The following is a 20551-nucleotide window of genomic DNA, read 5'->3' as shown; positions in this document are numbered from 1 at the left end:
ATGTTTATATGTAGATATGTATGTATATATGTATATGTATATATATGTTTATATGTATGTGTGTGTATATGTATGTATGTGTGTATGTATGTGTGTGTGTGGATATGTATATATATATATATGTATATATGTATATATATGTGGGTGTGTGTGTATATATATATATATATATATGACAGCAACACTCATAACAGTGACAAAACAATTACATTGACAATCGTGTTACGTTATTTTCAAAATGTTTCCTTTTCTTTTTCATTACTTCTTTAACACACTACTTCTCCGCTGCGAAGCGCGGGTATTTTGCTAGTTTATAATACATAATAAAATAAAGCAATATACATGAAAACAAAAACATATGAAAAATAATTCAGCAAGAAGAGAAATAATAAAATGGAAAATAACCGTAAGCCACAGACGTATCACTGCAATATAATGTATCCAAAGCGAGTTATTAAATCTGGATTTTATTTTTCTCAAATGTCATATTCACTCAAAACATCACACCAGTAGTTATAGTTAGCAATTGCTTCCTTTTCAGCATCCTCTCATGCTCATCCATGACTTAATTGCATTTACTTGTTAAATAGTTATCTTTTATTGCGCTAATTCAGCCTACCAGTGATTGGATTCTTATTAGATGCCTTTATTTTATCTTGAATTTACTTTTCCTAGTTGCTACTCTTCCATCTTTCTTTCATGTTAAACACCTTTTGATACCACCAGTAGCTTCCAGTTTTTGCTCCATCTGGCCACTATTTATACCCAATACACCTAAAAACAATTTATCATGTCAGTTTCCACTGTTCTTTGATGAGGATACTATTCCAGTGTGCCCACAGTGGTACTACTGTCTCCCAAAACAAAATGTTGCTAAAAGCCATTTCCATTTCTCAGACACACATGAAAATCCAAATTTTCATACATTAACCTCTCAAGACAGATATCCTTACATTTCCAGTATGGACTTCTTCTTTTCTCCTTTTAAAATATGAATTATATGCTGTTTTCCACAAATGACCATGTGAATACATCTGATCATTTTGTGAACCTGTTAATTCCAATATTGGGGGTATAGGTGGGGTGCAATGAGTCTATTCTAGGAGTAGTGGGTTTAATGCACGAAACACTGCAGGTTCACACATATTCCTATTCTCAATCTCATTGGATAAATTTCGATTCATCAATCAAAAAACCTGCACCTTGGGTGCTGTAAAAAACCAGATTTCCAGGAGAAGACGGGGCAAACCTGCAATCTTCACAAAAAGAATTTCCTGGCTGAGATCAAAAACCTGTAATCTGAAGCTATAAATGAGCAGAGATCATTACCAACCCCTTATCAGGTAAAACTGGAAAAATTATAATACTATTAATATAGTTTTGATTATAAGATTCCATTAGTTGTTACTTCATCCTGCTTATGAATTGCATGTTTCGTTGTATAATGTATCTGCTTAGTAAACAAATTTTATGCAATAATATATTACACTGAGAGTTCTATTAACACTTACATATTTAGAGGTGTTAATTATGGTGCCTTTGGTATTGAGTTGTCTGATTTTAAGTTGAACTTTATGAACGTCATTGCTGTTTTTATAAAGGCATCCCACTAGACCAAACTGAAGCTTTTGTGCTTGTTCCTTGTGTACTTATGTAAAGTTATTCAAACATTTATGAATTTATCTCAGAACCACATTACAGTAATATGGTTTATGTAATATTCACTACTGCTCCAGTTTGCTTTCCTAGTAGGCAGAGCTACACAAAAGATGAAATATCACTATATGCAGATTATTTTCTACTCTTCCTGGAGAATGTCCCTAGTGATATCCCACACATTCTTAAATTATTTGATTCTTACACATTATAAAATAAACTGGTCAAAAATTAGCTCTTTTACTTTGTACAGTTTGCACGTCCCCTCTTATATTCCTTTAGCAACCTTAATTAAACACTTAGGCATTGACATGTTCCTTTCGCAGCAAGACACCATTACTCTCAATTATTGCCAAGCACTCAATAAGGTGAGAGAGTCTCTGCTTTCATGGTCATCTATGCCCTTATCTTTCAGATCTAGATTGGCTAATATTAAAAGGAATATAGATTTCCTCTTTACTTCCTCTCCCCATTAAGTACTTGTTCAATTTAAGGTCACTTTTATCTAACTTCCTATAGAACAAAAAAAAAAAAGTCCAAGAAAATCAGATATGCCAGATGAAAATCCGAACACTCCAGCTACATTTATGCATATGTGCTGGTCCCTTCCTTCTGTGTTCAGTTTTTGATCTAATTCATCTGATTTTAATACTTCCATTCTCTTTATTAACACCCCCTTGCTTCTCTACATTATTCTACTTCTAGAGTTTTCTTCACTTCATCTGTTATCCAGCAAGGGCTATTTGCATTAGGGACAATCGCCACTAAAGTTGCCCTTAACTCCCTTTAGAAACCTCCTGATTCTGGCTCTTAGATTGATAAATGGACTAATACATTGATCTGAGAACGGATACCCCCAAGCCCTGACCACAGTCCTAAATTCTTAGCTTTTCATCATATCAAATGGTGCAAGTACTGTACTGTTCCCTTGTTTGTTGATCCAGATTAGTTCATTTCCTCTTTTTATTGTTCTCAATTCAAATGTAGCAGGTTTGGGTTAGGTTGTGTTACGGGGTGGTGGGATTTTATCCAGCTTCTACATATTTTGGACACTACCATGTCATTTGGGTCAATTTTGACCTATCATACTATAGTGGTGTGACAGGGGCTTGGCGTCCTTACCCAGCCGGGACGCCCCTGCACACTATATTCAGGGGGAGCAGCCATGGACATTGCAATACCTCCCCCTGAACGCTAGTTGGCTGCCTCCCTGGGGTGGAACAGTGCCTCGGGTTCCCGCAGGGCATCCTGGGAATTGGAGTTGGGTGCAGCCCTGTTGGGTCCCGCAGGTGCCACCAGGAGGCGCTGTATTAGGGACTCCTGAGCCCGTGTGGGCAACCAATTCGTCACACCTGGAAGTGCAGCCGGAAATCAGGGATCAAGCACCTGGAGCACTTCCGGGTGAACTATAAAGGGAGCCAGCGATCACCACTCAGGGGCCAGAGTCGGGTGGAGCAGGACATGGTTGCTAGGAAGGAGTGGTGGTGCCAAAGTAGAATAAATAATTGTGTTTATTGTGTGCTTGGGACTGTGTTGTGTCTGTGGGTACGGGGAAGGCGTAGCCCACTGACAAAGAAAATAAAAGTTTATTTAATTTTACACGTGCCTTCCGTGTCTAATCTTTGTCGGGCGCTATATAGCACTTATCTTACAGTGGATTTTTCCCTCCATTAGGGCACCATTTCTTTACAACCCATAACAACATCTTAAATGTCATCTGTTATAAAACTTGGTATTGTTGGTACTACAGGCTAAGATGATCAATCAATATAAAACAGGTTTGGTATAGAAAAATCGGATATCCAGTGTGCCTAAATAGGATTGTCAGAATTGAGCAGGCCAATGCAAGTCCTTTTCTTTTTTCTCATTCCTTCATCACCGGAGCCTTGATGTTCCTTTCCCTTGTCCTTTGACACTTTCAACAATCTACCTGCTGCTAGAAAAGTCAGGTGACCGTCCATATTTTGAAACACTAAGGTAAAAGGAAAGAATGAGAGAAATATACGTACTTTTGTAAAGTCCTTCCACCTTGAAGCACACAAAAAGGAGCAAGCCTCCAAAGACTCGCCAAAACCAAAATAATAATTATTCTCTGTCTATAACTCCTCCACACCTCCCAGCAAGCTTTGTTCACCTCTTCCCGACTCTGGCTCACTTGGTGGGTTCACAGCAGTCCTTTATATAGTCCTTGACCCAGAAGTGCTTCTGTCTTTCTGTCCACATGACTTGCCAGCACTCAGATGGAGTCAGATGGAGAACTTGCTTTTTTCTTCAGCCTGGAAATACTTCGGGGCTTCCATCCCCATGGCGTCCATCATACAAGAAAAACCAACGCAGAAGTAAAAATGAACAAAAATAGTTTAAAGCAGATCTAATGAACAACAACTAGTACCAGTACCTTAAAGCAAATTCTGAGTGTCAAACACCAGAGAATCCAAGCATGTAGAACAAGGGAATCAAAAATAAATCACAATCAATACTAATAAGCTGCTGAATGTTCCAAAATCTCTGGCTTAATTAGTGCTGAGGCTAGAACTCTAGATGCACAATTGGATGGTCCCACCCCATTTGGCTCTACATAAAGGATGCAGGGCAGATCACAAACATCATTGCATAAAAATAGAAAAATGGAGAAAATCATAAAATGATCAAAGTAGTAGGTTGAAACAAAACCAAAGACAGAATTATTAGCAAAATATACCAATTTATATTTAACAACACAAAAACTAAATAACCTTGGACCTGGGCAACAACCCTGGCTATATCATAACATACAGTGATACTGTGATATTAATTTAATGTGCACCCTCTTTGGGTTACACTAAATTATTCAGTTGCACAAGAGAAATATTTTCAAAAGTTAATCTGTTCATGCAAGCATTTCCCTTAATTAGCACTAATGAATCACTACAGATTCCTTTTCGTTCTCCTCGACTGTATTCGTTGGCACCTCATCCATCTTTCACTATGCCATCAATTTATAATCAAAGCAGCTCACATTTATGGGCTCAATGTGCATTTTAACACAATAAATCAATTTCAATATCAGACATATGCATGGCACAAGTCTTTTTAGCAATACTTGGTGATCTTTCCGTTTCCCTTTATTAGTATAGACCAAACAAGACATTAAAGACCACATGGTGAATAAGTTAAGGAATGAACCTCTGGAGTGCATCATTATAGAGCTAAGCTATAAGATGTTAACATTTGCTGTAATTTATTAAAATGAAAACTCGATTCATTAAAATAAAAGGATTCCAAAATTTTGATTGTTTATACAGAATTATCTACTGGCCACACTTTCAATTTCCTGCACTAAGTATAAGAAATACTATTTGTCATTTTTTCATTCCTTCATTTCCTTATAGAGTGTTGAAGCTATATAATGCACTAAACTTAAAATAAAATAAAAATGCTTAAACTTAATCCAACTCAACTCAATTTAGAAAAGTTACTACATACAAAATGTTGTAATAAGAGGTGGCTATTAAGTCTGATATATCTCCTTATTTCCTACTAACCTATCTGAGTTGAGTTTTGAAGATCCCCACGGTGTTTTATCCAGTTACTTTCCCTGGTAAGCTTATTTTACCTGGTTTTCAGTTATCCTTTGTGAAAACTTATTTAAGGCAACAGCGTTTCTTTCTTCCTTCATAATTTAAAATATTATTAAGGCTCTTCTTCGTCTAAGTTTGCTTAGTATTGAAGTATTTAATTACTTCAATCTTTTTCATAACTTCTATTTCGTCAGTCTTGAAATCATCCTGATAGTTATTTTTTGTTCTTTTCTAGTGCTGTTATACTATTCTTGGAATGTGGCATACAAAACAACATAATATTCTATAAGTGGCTTTACAAGTTCCTTAAAAAGCTTTCTGTGGAAAGGGTAAGCATCACACTTCATGAGATTTCACATGATTTTTGATGATGGTGGACGTGTGTTGAGGAAGCTTTCCAGGGATTCATTTATAAAACTTTGCGTGTTTGAGTGTGAAAGTATTTATATGGCAAAAAAGAGAAAATGTACTAAAAAAAAATCAGATTCATAAAACCTGGCATACACCGATTTCTATACAGTTAACCTTTTTATATCACAATTATCTGGAAAATGTGTGTACATATGCATGCCTCATATCCCACCTGGTTGCCACCCAGAAAGAGCCATATATAGATTATGCTAATAAACCTTTGTATATATGCAATCGTGACACTGTAAACATTCATTGACTGGTAGAGAAGCTTCCTGCTTGACTCACTGAGACACTGCCATCTGTATTTTGAGGAGTCCTATGCTGTGCTCCAGAACTGAGCATGCAAGAGTATGCACAGAATGACAGCAAGTCCACTCAGCATTGTCAGGCTCAAGGAAAGTTGTAAGCTGCCAGCTTCTGACAGGAAACCTCTATCTTCCAGCACATGTATAGACCAACAAGCCAGCCATCACATACAGCACAATCAGCAAGTCATCTGCCAAAGCTACTTTGCTTCAAAATAAATGAATCATGGAATAACCAAGGCCCCTTAGCCAAGATGTTTCTTAGTCTCATGTTGGCACAGCAGATATTTGAGCATTAATAGGATGCCAATGCTTATAGTTAACAAAGCCAGTTATCAACCTGCAACCAAAGAATTAAGAAAAGAAGTGAGTGACATTTTAAAGGATACTTATTTATTTTAAGAAAGGAAGGAAAAGAAGATTGACATAATGTTTGAGAGAGATTGACATAATGTTTGAGAGAGATTGACTTAGAATCATAAGATTCTAAAAAGACAATATTCTTTGCAAATCAAATGGGAACTCTTTCTCAGTTCAAAAAGAGATAGAAGTGCTTGCAGATTAGTAAAATAGAAATTTTAGCAATATCACATTTTGAAAAAAAAGCAATATACAATGCTCTGATAGCTGATCCAGATGAATAAATGTTGTAGTATTTAAATCTGGTCATTAATTGCAGATTGAACAGAAATAACAGGGCCACTGGCTATATGTATGCCTGGTACTATTTGAGCTGCCTTAAATTTAGGAAGCTTTGAGACAGTAACGCGCTGGACTTATCTATATTTTCATATTGAAGGCTGCAGAATCTAATCCACAGCATTTCTACCTCCTGTGAAGTAAGGAATTCCTATTATACTTGTAGCTTCAAACACTCTTTGGAGAGATCAACAGAGAGTGAAGCAGAATAATGATAATTCGTTTTTGAAATAAGGGTTAGCAGTTCTTTACCCTTAGTGCATTTGTTCTTATAAGAACATTTATACTTCTATATCTACACGCACATATATATTATATATATTCCCACATACATTTAGATACGTTTTTACTGTGGAAGTGGCAGTTTTCTGGAGCACTGCTTAAATTACAAAAGGAAACAAAAATAATCTGTTAAATCATGGGAATAAAAACTGATGCACTTATAAAAAGGGGGGTTTCTCTCAGTTCAAATAATGAAGATGATTATAAATTTCAAATATGTAAAATGTTTAAATCTTTATAAATATCATAAGCTTCTTGGAGGTTCATGAATATTTAAAGTTATTCTACCATTAAAGACTCATACCATGAGAAATTTAGCCCCTTCATAAACAACTTAAAGTCCTTAAAGATCACCTTTGCTGGGAAAAATCCAGGAAAATATCCCATCACAGCTACAGTATATTGCAGTATTAAAGTTTGCCATTCTCCTTTGTAGCATGTAGGGCAAACTTTCCTTTTTGATAACCATGAAGCCTTACAATTAACATTTGAGGATGATTTCGACCGGATAGTTTAACTGTGCGTGTGTGATGCTGACTGTCCAACTCCATATGGGATATTTGCACTTTGCTTCCCAGCAAATCAACAAAACGTAGAGTAAAAAAAAATGTCATACACCCTTTGTAAGAATGTGAAAGAAAACAAAGAGTGGGGCACCAGATGGTGAGCCACATGTAATTTGGCAGATCAATTGGCCAGCGTTGAAGGATGACATCTTCCTCAGACAGGAGTCGTAGAGTGACAGACTCCTTCCAGTAGTAATATTCTTAAATATACTTCTGGAAGGAAGAAGGGGGTGTTGGTGGAAATGGAAGTAGAAGTGACATTATCACAGTTGCTCTGGGAGAAGATGTGAATAATGGCGCCAACCCCCTGCTCGGAATGGTATTGCAGTAGAAAAAAAAGCTATGAAGATATTTCATTTTCATGCATATTTGACACCATTTAGCTAACTCTGACAAACCAACAATTACAGACATTTTTTCCTTGAATATGTACCTCAAGATCTGCCAATTTCATTTTAATCTCCCTGTTATTGGAAGCAAGATGAGCATGTGCCACTTCCAGGTCCTGGATTTGAGGAGATGAGCCGTCAGCTGAATGGTCTAGAGTGTTGATGCAATAGTTTGCTGATGTCAGCTTGGACTGGGTAGATTCAAGGCAAGCACTGAGAGAAGCTGAAAAGCTTTGAATTGTATTTGTGAGTGGCAAACTAATCTTGTCAAGCTTGGGACCAATTGCACAAGTGCAGCAGGGACTATTGTTGGCACAGAACAAGGCAGCATCAATGTGGAACCTGGCTCAGCTGTGGCAGCAATCTGCTGAGGCTCATCTTTAGAAGGCATTGACTATTGACATGTTATCAAAAATAAGAAGAAAAGCAATCAATACAAATGACAAGTTTAATATATAAATACGTTTGTTTAACTGAGAGAAAACTATACTCTATACTCCATCTTGCATTCCTAACATCACTCTCCTTTTAAGTCAAGGTAAAAATCCCTCAGATTTTTCCAGTTGTAGTCCATTTTCACAGCTTGTCATTCACAAATTAATTCATAATTAAAAACTGAATAGAATTGCTTGGTTTGTACTTTATTGACATTTTCACTGTGAGGTAAACTCAAAGTGAACCTCTATATGAGAGTGTCAGCAGATAGAAACATTATAGAGTAAACCCTGACAGTAAGACATAAGACTTCTTAAGATGCCAGAGTGACTGGCATGAGGTCAACATGCCACCTTCAAACTAACAAACGATAGCATATGGTTTACTCCTTCGACAAATGGGAGTCTCTGGCTTAGACAACTGGTCCTTTAATGCTCATGATTTAATATTGGAAACCCAATGAACTCTGCTGTGGTATGCCTGTACTTGTAAAGTGCTATTCATGATGCGATAGACCATATCACAGAACATTATGAGACAACGTAATAAATAATTATAGCCATATATCTTTGCATAGTTTAGTTGTGAAAACTGCACTTACCTGTAGGGTAGGTGAGAAGGCACAGGGGCAAACATTTGCAGTGGTGGTATGGAGGCATATCATGGGTGGAAATGTTTTTGGCAACTTAATGTGAGTTTAAAGGCCTGATACTCACTTTAACTCTCGAGCACTGACACACTGACATCCTAGTATTACTTCTTGCCATAGCAACGAAAGATGTCAATTTGGCTGCGTGTGTCATGGTCGAATGACCAGCTGAAAACGGAGGCACATAAGCCAGGCATGCAGAGGAGCTGTGAGAATGGAAAGTCCGAGAGGAATAGTTATAAAAAAACATTAAAGCAACTGCCTGAAGTTGGATGTGAGTGTATGTGTGTGTGCTGGCAGCAACGCATCTGTGCGTGAACAAGACGCCCGAGATATAGAGAGGCTTCCGCCTAGATTGAGGCAGTAGGTGTGAAGGGTCACAAGCGGCCAATGTGGGGACTTTGGCTCCCAGTTTGAAAAAATCCTAGTCTAGACTCTCGATCTGGTCAGTTTGCATATTGTGCCCATGTTTACAATGAATGCTGTTGAGACTACAGTTTACCATGACCCTAAATTGAATTAGACAGGTTTAGAAAATTGATTAAAAAAACTTGTCAGCTATCTCTTTAAATAAACATTGTATAAAAAATCTCTGTCCTGGTTAAGGTCTGTGTCTGTTTTTGTGTGGCCTGGATCCTCACTGTTCCTCCTACATTGTATTAGGGGTTGTTTCCTGCCTTGCACTCACAGTTGTTGGAATAGGCTGCTCAAATGTAACTGTACACTGGATTAAAGAAATTTGACAATAGCAAGATGGAAAAGTACAGTAAAAGTAATAGTTCTAGAATAAATATTAAAATGAAATGGAGAAGGTTTGTCAATTTTTAGGCATTTTGTTCAAATATTCTTTTAGTATGGCTTTGCAGCACAATAAAGGTCTTGATTTTTTAAAATATTACTCACGTTAAACCCAATAAATAAACAACTATATATGTTAAAATGAATTACTGTATCTAACTGCCTTCTTATAGTTTTCTTAGCATTTTGCTCCAATTCTGCAAGAGAAATGGTAGTTTCAATCACGTTTTTGAAGATAATGTTTGAACTTACCTGAAATCCTGTATAATCTTTCTTGATGGGTATTCTGACTTAACACAAAAGCGTTTCTGAAAGCTTTCAAGATTGGATTTATACATGGAATTTGTTGGCTAGGCAATGTGAAAATGGTATTGCCTCCACTTTATAGAATATCTTTGCTTTTTGAAGATTCTTCTAAGGCCGTTCTGACACTTAGACACTTTATATCTGAACATGGGTTCATTTCTACTCTCCAAAAAAAAAAGAACTCTAACAGCAGAAAAATGTATTTTGTGTATGATACACAGCTAGAGATTCTTTTCTATGCAGGATAATTCTTTACAGTAAAAATCAGTACAAGGGTATTGCCAGCCATAGTTATTCTGAATAACTCAATGACACTAGCCTTTATATGACTATTATTTTTATCAGGACATTTTTCATGTTTTTGTCTGTAATCTCTCAGTTTTTTCCTTTCCACTAGAATGCTTCTGTTTTGGCCATTTATACATAATTTCATGCTTTTATTATGATTGGCTAGTAATTTTATTTTGAGTTGAACTGGTCAGTAGGACACTATTCCCAAGATGTCTAAATTTAAATTAGTGAGGTATTGCAACCTTGATGCATGCTATTGCTTTAGTTATGCTCCCTCAGAGGCTATTTAAGATAAAAACTATTCTGTTATCCATAGCAAACAGAATCTTGCAATACCTTGAAAATCATGATTTTTCCTATTTTGGATGTAATCAAACAGTTTCAAGCAAAAGTATTCTACTCCATTATAAATATTTATCAAAACAGACAATCCCATAATAGACTCTTCTGTTTCAGCAAATACTATCACTATAGCTGCACGCAGAAAACAGAGTACAGTTGTGGATATTTCAATTTCAAGCAAAGATAACTGTTTCTTAGAAAAATTATGTACTAAGATACAGAAAAAGGAAAAATAATAGTTGCCAGATTTAAAATTTTAAATGTATGTTTTATCAAAGAAAAGCTGCACCTTTAGAACAGAGTTAACACTTTACAGTAATACAACTTTATCTGCATTACATAAACACATTGGCTTAGTTTTAAGTAGACAGAAAATACTCAGTTTTTATTTACAATTAAACACACCTCTGCAAATTCTCATTTTCCAATCTAGCTATGCCTCTTTTAAATTAACCCGGCACAGCGCACACTTCAACACCATCATTCAAGCTAGCCCTTAGTATGAGACATATATTTTCAATATGTGAAAGAAATCTATTTGACCCATGCATTCAGTATCGGATTTTTTGTTACATTCACCTCTCATACAGTTTGACCTTTTATTAACCATGGTAGCTCAGTTACTCTACTCCTGGGAATTATCTGCAATTGTATTAGTCTTAAATAGGCAAAAGATAAACTGCCCCATATCAGCTTTAATCACCTCATCCTCACCTCCGTGACCTTCAAAAATTGTTTCTTGTGTTACTGAGATAGTGACATCCAAAATAGATTATGGTCATGTAGGTGTGAAAGGTGTGCTTTGCACAAGCAGATTACTTTCCATCACCATTCAGTTTTCTTATATTAATGAGAAAGTGAGGCAGCTATAGCAAACAGATATGTCTGTATTTATGCTAAAGTGTTTATCTAGAGGAATAACTTGAAAGCAAGGACAATGACATCTAAATATTGTAGAGGTGCTTCTGTTTTTATGGTATCTGTTTGGAGATATTGCCAGTAATGTCTTAACCCTTTATATGAGCAGCATGGTTTAGCGACTAAAGTGTAGGACTGGAAATCAGAAGCTAATCTGCCTGTGCTCCAGTTCTTAGAAAATGTATAAAAAAATGGCATTACAGCAGCTGAAAATGGTGCTAACTATAACAACAATTTATTTCTTGTATGGCCCAAAATCACTCAAGGAGAGCTACAGTGGGCTTTAACAGGCCCTGTTTTTTGTCAGCCCCCAGCCTTCATTTCCTAAGAAGACAAGAAAAAAAAAAAACTCCTACAAAAACCTTGTAGGGAAAACAAATGGAAGAAATCTTGGTAAATGCAATTCAGAGAGAGATCCCCCCCTTTCCAGGTAGGTTTGGTGTACAATGAGTGTCAACAAATGGGGTAAAGACAATACACAAAACAGAACAACAATAATCCTTTCAATGACAGAAAGGTGCTACATAAAATAAAGTTTTCTTGTCTTCTAAGACTGCAAAGTACACTACATATTACTTGTTTTCAATTCTGCCTTTGATTCAGAGGTCGACAGTCATTGCAAACATTTCAAGAAAAATACAGTACATTATTTCAGCTGTATATCTTCACCATAAAAAAAATATACTCTTACTGTACAGTTTAAAATGTTTTAGGGAATTTAAATTAATTCATATTTACATTTACTTAAAAGAATATTTTATGAGTAATTGTTGTCTTGCCATAAACTCACAATGATCTTGTATTAAAATGCTGAATGCCTGTAAAAATATTTTCTGTAATATTAAAATCTTGTAGTGTCTAACATTTCTCCAAATGTTATGATCCACCACTGAATGATGATTCTGGAATAGAATCAGTGCTTTTCTACTTGTTATCTGCAATTTATTTAACACTTTGTACTAGTAAGATTTACCTATTAATGAAAATATTTTGGCTTCTACTGCATCATTCAGGTGAAAATGTGTATGTGCGTTTTTTCATGGTGTCACACAGAAACTTTGCTTAATTCAGCGGACTTCAGCATCTCATGTTGGTCACCATATTTATAAGTGAAACTGGTCAGTTCCACAATTGTTTTACAATTAGAAATTTATCAGAATCGTGATGTCTGTTTTAGCTGTATTTTTGTGGGCAGACATTTAATAATTGTTGACAGACACCAAACTTTAAATGAAGTCAAAGTCAAAACAGTTAAGCGCTTTTAAGCTAAATAACAGTAATAATAAAATAATAATCTCTAAAATGTATTGTTTGAGTGAACCGTCTAAGCCCTTGCATCATCCCTGAAGTGTGAAAAGTGACATAACCCATCTTACCTCCTAACTGAATGACCAATCAGGTACAACGTGTACACACTTATGTCCAAGTCTTAGAAGTATTGCAAATAGCTTATAAATGCAGTATGCTGTACTGTTACATGGTTGATTTTCTTTAAACATTATCTATATACCACTTTTCAAACTGTGCATTTTTAATTACTTTATGGAAACACAAACCATCTGTTACTCAGAGAAGCAACATGAATAAAGCTATTTATTTTGAAGTAATTAACAGCAACTGAGCTGGGAAAATTAGTTTCTTATCAAGTGATATTTTTCTTTCATCTTTTCCTTTTACATAAGCTCTCGTTTACCTAGGTGTTACTGCACTCACATGCTCTGGGGAATATGGGAAATATGAACTACTCAGTAGGGATTTTCTCGTGATCAATCTACCAAGTAGTAGTTCACAGTGAGACAATTTGCAGGCTGCTTTGTTACCCACATTCACCGATTTGTGACATAGTTAATAATTAGCTCAACCAAAAATGGCATTTGGCTGCCTCCTATGCGAAGCAATTCGATATCCAATTAAACCATTTTCTTTGCTATTATTTTCATGAATACGATTACAGCTAATCTCTAATTACTTTTTGCACTGATCAAGCAACAATTCATCAGTAACCTAACTCTTCTCTCAAAGCTTCAAATGAAATTGCACATGAGCCTAACACATTGGGAAGACAGGAATGCAGAAAACCTCTGTAGCACATAAAGGCAGTTTTTGCCTATCAGCTTGGGCTTAGGTGTAATGAAGTCCATATTTAAGAGACAACTGGAAACCATCTCTAACTGCTACATACAGTATGTATAATTTTGTGTTTTCAGGATCTTAACACTGCTTGCACCCATAGTAGTGTAAAGTTGAGGCCTGCTAATAAAAAAATAGGTAAAACTTTTTTGTTTGATGGTCTCTTTTATGTTTAGTTTCGGTTTCAGTAAGTGTCAACACTAAACAACTTTAAACAACTTGCACCTCAAGAAGGGTGAAAACTGTGTTATGCTCCAATTAAAAGACCTGTGTGTATGTGTGTGTATGAAGCAGTCCACTCTACTCACGCTCAACCACAGCCACGGAGTTAGTGTGAATTCTACGGTAGATACAGAAGCTTATACAAGTGTGACTTGCACTTGGTGAGATGGCACATGCATGCACTTTTACATTTTTTCGATGCTTGCATGCACCTCACTTCTCATTCAACCCAAGCAGACACACTAAGCTTTGTGGTACATGCATGTTGTACGTTCACACAATGAGCTACCATAAGTTTGCCTGAGACAAATTCCAGCCTGTCACACTCTATTTGTGCCACCACTGCACACAACTAGACATCCATCTCAGGTAAGATACAATCTGATGCCTCTGCAAATTCACCAATGTACTAAAACTGCTAGGAAGTCTTCAGGTTGTTTTTTTTGTCTTGAAGACTACATGCAGCTAGTCCTTAATAAGATGAAGTACGGCCAAAATTGAAGGAGGTGTTAGAGAAAGTTATGGTAGTTTTGAAATGAAGCCTTTTAATTTTACATCTCAACCAGGCTTAAACAAAAGTCATTGTGTTGTCCCAGTGGTGCTCTGTAAGATAACCCAGTATTCTGGGTTATGAAGCCATATGATGATGGGCTGCTATATAAGAAATCTGTCATTAAGACATTTTATTTTTAGTGTCTGCATTACTATGAATGAAGGTATGAGTTTGTAAACCAAAGAAGGCCACAGTTACTTTTGATCTAGTTTTAACTATTTAACTGAGATACATTTGCAGGTTTAGAAATAAACAAAAAATAGGCTTCTGTCTTTTGAGGAATGTAGAATATAGAATATAAAAGCTATGAAAGAATTAAACTAAAGTCTTACTTGGGCCATATAAGGACTTCCATAATCTGCACCAAGCTCTGAGTGCCTAGAGGGTTGTAGTCCTATTATATGTTGCTGAGATTTTGACTACTGACTCACAATTGATCTTATGCCTCTGTACGGTGCCTTCAGAAATTACATTTTCAAAAATTTTATTAAAAAATAAAAAAATTACTGAAATATCACATTAATGCAAGTATTGAGTCCCTTTATTCCCTACATCACTGAAGCACCTTTGGCAGTGCTTACAGCCTGGAATCTTATTGGGTATGACACAAGAGGCTTTGCACACCCAGATTTGGGGAATTTCTGCCATTCTTTTTCTGCAGATCCTCTCAAGCTCTGTCAGATTGCATGGAGACCATTAGTGAACAGCCATTTTGATTTCTTTTCAGAGGTGTTCAAATAGTTTCAAGTCTGATCTCTGGCAGAGTCACTCAAGAACATTCATATAGCTGACTCTAAGCTACTTCTGTGTTGTTTTTGCTTTGTTCTTAGAAGATGAACCTTCAGTCCAAGTCCAGAGTGCTCTAGAGCACATTTTTATTAATGATATCTCTATAAGAGTATTTTACTCTTTTCAGCCTTTCTTGTTGAAAACCCTGACTGGTTTCTCAGCCTTCTTGTTGAAAAAAACACCTCACAGCACAATATTGCCACCACAGTTGAAATGGTATTGCAAAGGTTATAAACAGTTCCTGGTTTCCTCTAGATGTGACACTTAGTACTGAGTCCAAACAGTTCAATATTGGGTTCACCAGACCACAAATCTTGTTTCTTATAGTCTGAGAGTCATTTGTGTGTGTTTTTGCAATCTCTAAGACAGCTTTCATATGTTGTCTGGCCACTCTACCATAAAGCCCAAATTAGTGGAGTGTTGTAGTAGCAGCTGTCTTGTGTCCCATCTCCATACAGGTTCTCTAATGCTCAGTCAGAGTGACTATTGGTTTTTTGGTCAACTCTTTTGCCATGGCTGTTGTGCCCCGATTACTCAGTTTATCTGGGCAGCCAGCTCTAAGAAGAGTCATAAATGGTTCATAAATTCTTCGAGTTAATAATGATAGAGGTCACTGTGCTGTTGGTAACCTTAAATGTTAAAGAAAGTTTTTGGTAGCCTTCCCCCATTCTGTGGCTTGGCACAGTCCTGTGCATAAGTATTCCAGGAAATTCCTTCAACCTAACGGCTTTGTTTTTCTCTCATACACATTGACAGCTGTGGGACCTTATATAGACAGGTGTGTACCTTTCCTAATCATGTCCAAGAAATTGAATTGACCACAAATAGACTCCAAATAAGTTGTAGAATCACCTAAATGATAAATAATAAAATGGGATGCAGCTGACCCAAATTTCAAGTGAAATAGGAAAGAATCTGTACACTTCTGTGAATGTGATTTTTTCATTTTTTTATTATTAATAAATTTTGAAACAAAATTGTAAAGTTCTGTTTTTGCTTTGTCATTCTGGGTAATTGAGTGTTGATGTATGAGAAAGTAAATGATTTTAGCATAAGGCTATAAAATAACAAATTGTGAAAAAAGTAAAAGGGTCTGGAGACTTTCTGAGGGCACTATATATATTTAAGGGTCAAGGGTCTTAATATCATCAGCATATAGCCAGAGTCTGTGTTACTAAATAACCTCATTATTTTTAAACTGTCTATAAGATTAACACTGTCTTCAAGGCAAGTGTTTAAATATGGTGAAGCAGGATCTTAGCTCTCATTGTCACAAGGATTTAACATCATGCATTATGAGGTTTGACTTGATGCATTTATTTAACAACTTCTACTCTTATTTAATACTTTTTTCCCTATAAATTTTGATGTGACTCCCTTACAGCTCCTGAATCCTGAACTAGGCTAACTGGTGATTCTATGCCAGCCTCATAGGAGTGAATCTGCAGGTGCAGAGTGTGCCCTGCTATGAATTTGTGCCCCATAACTCTTTGGGTCCAACAGTGTCTATTTAGACAATGCTCCCACCTTATTCTTGTATAGGAATAAATATTTAAAAAACTGACTTGATGGACAGATAATTTAATATATTTTGATCAACTGAAAAGTTATACATTATATATATATTTGTTTTGACACTTTTCTTTAAGACCAAGCTCCAAAGCAATATATAAGGCATGTTGCACTAGTAATAGTAACAGATACAATTATGTCACAAAGAAGTAATTACAGACAATACAGTTTAGTGGACTATATTTCAAAAAACTAAGAATAAGACAAAGGAGAAATGAAGCTGTACAATGCAATGCAAAGTTTCAAAGACAGTACTAAAAGTGATTTCCAGAGTCAAAAATTACATTTTTTCTAGATGTAATACAAGCAGGTATTAAAATATCAAAAATACCTGAACATGTCAGCTCTTTCTCAAGTAGACAGCATAGTTAGGAATCACAGAACTCCATTACTGGAACACAACAAATAATTGTCAAATAAGCAATTAGCAAAGGCATGTGTGGCATTTTCATTAAGCCAAACAGTAAGACAGGTCGGGTTTACTTCAACCTGACACCATGTTAGATACATCAAAACAACTCTTCTGTTCATCTGATTATGAATATTATTAGTAGTACAAGCTTTGCTGTTAAGTAAAATTTATAAATTAAGTTTATAACATTTATAGCAGTGATGAAAACCACTGAGAGTTGTTTACAGTTGCCAATCCTTAATTAATATCTATATACCCGTTATGCTCTTGTTGCACCTTGATTAGATGATCAGACGGAGTGGAACAAAGGCAGGAGGGGGACAGAGGAGATAAGTTACATTGTCCTGAGTAATGTTTATATTCCTCTCTATGCAAATAGGAACTCAGCAATGGAAATGATTGACTCTATTACAAACACTCTGATGATGAATCATTCCAAATATGTGCTGAATTCAACCTCCATAATTTGTACGGGACAATCAGTATGTGTCATGTTCTATTTACTGACACAAAAAGCTGGACCTGGTTTATTTAAATGTTAAATGCCTTTAAATATATTACAAGGCTTTAGTTCAAATGTGTGTTTGACAGAGTTGTTTTTGAGAACAGATTCCTAAGCTACGTCTCTGCAAGTGTAAATGCTTAGTTTAAGGTTTAGTAAACCTGAGAGAAATAAATTCTTTTCCCTAACAGGTTCATTTATTGCTGTTCATAATTTTCTCCATGTATTGGTCACCATATGTGTTTGTCCTGCCACCTTTAATGTGCAGAAAAACTGCAAATAGTTTCCCTTTGCAATGTAGCAGTATATGGAGCTCCTGTTCTCATCCTTATTGCCGTTTACATGTGAGATATGTTGTAAGCCTTTTGTTGTGCAGCTTCCTCACAACTTCATGTATATGCAGATGACTGATGTTACTGCTCTTTTCAGATCACTACATTGGTGTCCTGTAGCAGCACACATTAAGTTAAAATCCTTGATGCTTGCCTATAGAGTAGTTAGTGGTTCAACACCCATATACTGTATATGGAGACACTTGTGACGTCTAGGCTCCTTTTTGCCTACTAAGTCCTGCTGTTGTTCATGTAAAGTTTCTGTATTCTCCTTCTGTCTATGTGGGATTTCTTCTGAATACTACAGCATTCTTCCCTCATTCCTAAAGATGTGCTTGTTTGCTTATTGGTGATTCCAAATAGACCCTGTATGGATGGGGCTGATTTCTGACTGGCACCAGGTATTGCCACGATAAACTTCAGCAACCCTCATTTGGAATAAATGTATTCTTTTAAAGCCATTTACAAAATTAAACAAGTCACATAGCTTAGAAAAGCCTATTTAAGTAAACTGAATCCATATTCACTTAAAGTCTGTTGGAGGAGAAATTTTATTGCAATTAATAGTTGATAGAAATCAAGTTAATCCAAATGAGAAAAAACATTGCAACTGCCCATTGCTTTGATGAATAATTTGAGATGGTGTAAACTTGGCCTTCAATTATTTTACAGAAACAGGCTCTGGAAGTATTTTAGTAATTACAAAGTAACAGTAAAGAATGATATGACTCAGAAACATCTTTGTAATAGCACTTTTAGAAAAGAGAGTAAATGTTCGAGTGAAAACAAGACTGAAAGACAGTTAATGATGTCCCAAGAGATGCAGATCTAATTACACAATTAATAGGTTAAGCACCAGAGTGATGTCTACATCACCAATGTTCACCAAACATTTACAACCATCACTTAAAACATATATTGATGTTAATTAAGGACGCTTTTCACACTTCCATCCATCCATTATCCAACCCGTTATATCCTAACTACAGGGTCAAGGGGGATCTGCTGGAGCCAATCCCAGCCAACACAGGGCACAAGGTAGGAAACAAACCCTGGGCAGGGCGCCAGCCCACCACAGCTTTTCACACTTACATCTTTCAAACTAACTCTTTTCAATTCTGGTAGATTTGGTTTATCATGGCAGGTGTAGGGTCATGGATCAGTTCTTTTGATTTCAAGCCACAACAGTATTTTTCCTTTGATGTCTGCGTGAAGAGCACCTGGCCTGTTAACCAGAGATGAAATTTGCATCATGTCATGAATGTTACCATTTTTGATAATATTTATTCGGTTTAATGCATCTTTCTAATGAGCTTATGTTTTATTTGGACCTTGATTTATAGAGAAATAAATTTCACTTTCATTTTGTTTTTAGTTTTGTTATTTTAGTTGACCATTATATTTTGGATTTACCATGATGCTGTTTTGTTTTTTTAAGGACACACACCCCAAAGTTGTGTCATGAATTATCAATGGTTTAATGCTACTTAAGCCAGTGCAATGTGGGATTCAATGTCCAAGTTTGTGGACAATAAACAATAAAACTCTTGCATGTCTTTGTTAAAAAAATGTTTTGACTTTTTGCACGCTCTTCTTGACTTTGATTTACATTTTTGTTTCAGTCGCACAATCATTTTGACTTTCTGCTTATAACCCCTGCTTGTGTCCTGACTTAGGTTTCATCTCCCGGTCTTTCTTTGTTGCTCTGTTGCTTGCAAGCTTCTAACATGGCAGTACAGTCTGAAATGTCTGCACAGTGCCAAGGCTCCTGTACACCTTTGTAAGCCCTTACAGAGTTAAAGAACTCAGGCTTTGTGGTCCAAAGCACTGTGTATTTTCTATATAGACACTTTTTTTTGTTTTCTCCTTGTGGTACTATTGCAAACAGTCCAATTAGGATCAGTACAGAGCAATGATGGGCAAAAGTTCACTTAAAATGTAAACACTTATCTTGGTTGGGTGTTTCTGCCTTCAAAACAGTATTCAAGTGATAATGATGCTTTCAAAATCTCTCTGCTGCTGCAAGTGTCTTTGCATTGGATGCCTGTGCATACCTTGTTAAAAAGACTTAAAATCGCAGTGTCTTACTTGTTTACATTGGTTACAATATTGTTTACATTAATATCCACATCTTAACATTGCTTCCTTCTGTACATATAGCATGCAATTTTTCAATCTCAAAGTTAATATGGTCGACTCCATCTTTATTAAGTCCATCAAGTAAACAAGTGTGTCCTCAACTTCCCTCTTGGGCCTGAAGTGTTTTTCATGCTTTTTGTCTCCACTTACTCTATTTCAAGCTTTATGTGAAGCAACAAACCAAACAGCTTGTTTCCAGAGCACTACGCTACTTTTGAAAATTTCATCTGAATTTGGTGAATTGTTTTCTGCATTGTATTGTGGGCCTGTGTACATATAAAGTGAAAGAA

This window comes from Polypterus senegalus, chromosome 1 (assembly GCF_016835505.1).
Source record: "Polypterus senegalus isolate Bchr_013 chromosome 1, ASM1683550v1, whole genome shotgun sequence".
NCBI lineage: Eukaryota > Metazoa > Chordata > Cladistia > Polypteriformes > Polypteridae > Polypterus > Polypterus senegalus.
Note: the sequence above shows the minus strand (reverse complement) of the source record.